Genomic DNA, 3,242 nt, shown 5'->3' on the forward strand with positions numbered 1-3,242 from the left:
TCCAGACTCATGCGCCACCATGTGCATCTGGTCTATGTGGGACCTGGAGAATTGAACCTGGGTCCTTGGGCTTCGCAGGCAGACGCCTTAACTGCTAAGCCATCTCTCCAGCCCAAGACTTGAGTTTCTTGCCTGCCTTATTCCAAAGCCTGCCTTTCCAAAACATGTCTTAAGGTTAGAGACAGGGAGTCAGAGTATTTCACAGGGAAATTTTATCAGTTTATCTGTCCATCCATCATTCACTCATCCTCCACTCACATATTTCAGAAAGGATATAAGATGACTTTTTCAGAAGTGTCAGATGAGCTGAGTGTGTGTATGTGTGTGGTGTGTATGCATGTGCACACATATGTGGGTGCTGTGAAGGTTAGCGGGCATGGTCCTTGATCACTTTCTACTTTACTTACTGAAGCAGGGTCTCTCGCACCCAGATAAGTTCACTCATTTCCCTATTTTAGCCAGCTAGCTAGCTTGCCCCAGAGATCCTCTCTCTCTGCCTCCCAAGCTCTGGGATTACAGGCAAGCCTCCATGCCAGGCACACCCACCTGCCATTTATGTGGGCACTGGGGATTTGAACTCGCTTGCCCTGTGAGTACCTCATCCACGGAGCCATTGCCCCAGTTCAGTGAGCTGAGACTTGAGAGACGTGCGTCGCTCAAGTGGATATGACTGGAAGGAAGTTTCTTGGCAGAGGTTAAAGCGTGAAGAGGAGAATGAAAGGAGTCCATCATAAGCAGCTTTTAGTGGCCAGAGGCAAAGATGAAAACCAAGGCTGGAGACGCAGCTTACATGGATGCCTCGTGTGCAGCAGTTCAAAGCTGAGTTTAGTCTGTAGGCAAAGGCAGCCAGCAAAGATAATAAAGAGTGTCCCAAGAAAACTAGGCTCATTAACTTGGAATCACATCTCATGTTGTAGTCCTACACAGTGCACATTCATTTGATTGAACGCATAACGTGTGGCAATTTCCAGAAAGGTAATCAAGTCCCTAAGGCTTTTTTTTTTTTTCATTTTATTTGTTCCTATTTATTTATTTCTTTGAGAGCGACAGACAGAGAAAGAGGCAGATAGAGACAGACAGAGAATGGACACGCCAGGGCTTCCAGCCACTGCAAACGAACTCCAGAAGCATGCGCCTCCTTGTGCATCTGGCTAACGTGGGTCCTGGGGAGTCGAACCTTGAACTGGGGTCCTCAGGTTTCACAGGCAAGCGCTTAACCACTAACCTATCTCTCCAGCCCTGAGTTTTTAACTCTGTGGTGGCTAGTGGAAGGAAAGTTCTTCATCTTTTAAATACATTCCCAAGAAGGCTTTTTTTTTTTTTTTTTAACAAAATGGTTTGATGGGGGCTAATTACAATGTCAAAAATAAGGTTACTAGTGCTTGCTTCGGCAGCACATATACTAAAATTGCAATGATACAGAGAAGATTAGCATGACCCCTACGCAAGGATGACATGGAAACTTCGTGAAGCATTCCATATTTTTTTTTTTTTTTTTTTTTTTTTGCGGAAGAGGGGGTGGAAAGAATGTCAGAGCCACACGTTGGGTCATGATACACAGAGACATTTCCTCCTACCCATAACTGATGGCTAAGCCCACAATACACCACCCATATACCCCAACAAGGAGGCTCCCAGTGGAGGGGGGAGGACAGGGAGGAGGCTAATGATGGTACCAACTTGACTGTATTTACTCAGTACAAAACTAATAAAAAAAATTGACAAAAAATAAAAATAAAATAAACACCAAAAACTAAGGTCACCAGACTGAACAAATTAAGTATAGAATGCCCAAGCATACTTAAATTTCTGATGAATAAATTCTTATTAGACAATATTTGCAATGTTCTTGTGTTAAAAATGACTGTTTATAGAGACAGATTTATCTGAAATTCAGAAAAGCACTGTGCTCCTTTCTATTTGGTGACTTTGTTAAGGTGGCTAATTTGTCTGAAATTTAAAATTCCAGATGCACTAATTTGTAGCCATTCCTCCTGTAACATTTCCTCCCAGAGTACGCGGGTGGGGGCGTTAGGGCTCAGTGTCAGGAGAAACAGTCTGGGTACCCGGCCCCTGCCACTTCCCACGCTGGCTGACCTGAAAGGGGGTGTCCTCAGGTCAAGGAGAAGCAAGAGGAAAGCCAAGGCCAGGGTGCTGTGATATCTTTTCATTCAGAGTTGACTGTGGATGCTTTGTAGCTTCCCAGTTGCCTGGAGGAGGTTAGTATTGAAATCCTTTGCGATTGTGCTGGCTTCCTTTTCATAAACCTTATCTCTTCCTCCGAGTGTTTTAGTTTTTCTGGATAGAGTTGAGTGTTCCTGGGGCTCCCTAAGTCCTCACGTCAGACTTGGTTTCTATGGGATTTTATTTTTTCTTTGCTTATTTGCTTTAGGAAGACTCCCACTGATAAAAGAGGGGCACCCAGCTGGGTCTGGGACCCTCCAGGGCAGCTGCTCACTGAGGGCCGCTGCCTCTCCCTCGGACTGCAGGGAACATATTTATAATCAGAGAATGTTTAAACTGAGTGTGCCTGGAGCTGACACATGGCCATAGCACGTTTATAGCAGCTTCACTGTTTGTGTGTAAAATACTGTAGGCTTTCCCGAAAGACATCATTTGATGAAAGGACACAACAGCTAGAAACAAGTTATAAAGAACAAGTCTTATAGCTGACTCATTACAAGTAAAAAATCTGGGACTCTGGGGGCTGGAGAGATGGCTAAGCAAGTAAGGTGCTTGCCTGAAAAGCCAAAGGTCCTAGGTTCAATTCCCCAGGACCCATGTAAGCCAGGTGCATAAGTTGGTACATGCATTTGGAGTTCATTTGCAGTGGCTAGAAGCCCTGGCATACCCATTCTCTCTCTCTCTCTTTCTCCCTCTCTCTTTCTCTATCTTCCTCTTTCTTCCTATCTCTTTCAAATAATAGATAAATAAAAATTTAAAAAACAGGGCTGGAGAGATGGCTTAGGGGTTAAGAGCTTGCCTGTGAAGCCTAAGGACCCCGGTTCGAGGCTCGCTTCCCCAGGTCCCACGTTAGCCAGATGCACAAGGGGGCGCATGCGTCTGGAGTTCGTTTGCAGAGGCTGGAAGCCCTGACGCGCCCATTCTCTCTCTCTCCCTCTATCTGTCTTTCTCTCTGTGTCTGTCACTCTCAAATAAATAAATAAAAAATTTTTAAAAAATTAAGAAAATTTTAAAAAACATATATGTTTTTAAAATCTGGGACTCTGGAGCCAGGCCTG

The 3,242-nt window shown here is 44.6% G+C and overlaps 1 non-coding gene across 1 annotated transcript; it reads left to right on the forward strand.

Annotated features, from left to right (window-relative positions):
* The first annotated feature begins 1,378 nt into the window (after nucleotides 1-1,378).
* Nucleotides 1,379-1,486, forward strand: LOC123454267. Its single transcript, XR_006633252.1, has one exon. It is a non-coding gene; the product is annotated as a U6 spliceosomal RNA (small nuclear RNA).
* Nucleotides 1,487-3,242: the final 1,756 nt, after the last annotated feature.

This window comes from Jaculus jaculus, chromosome 13 (genome assembly GCF_020740685.1).
Source record: "Jaculus jaculus isolate mJacJac1 chromosome 13, mJacJac1.mat.Y.cur, whole genome shotgun sequence".
In the NCBI taxonomy this organism is placed as follows: Eukaryota; Metazoa; Chordata; class Mammalia; order Rodentia; family Dipodidae; genus Jaculus; species Jaculus jaculus.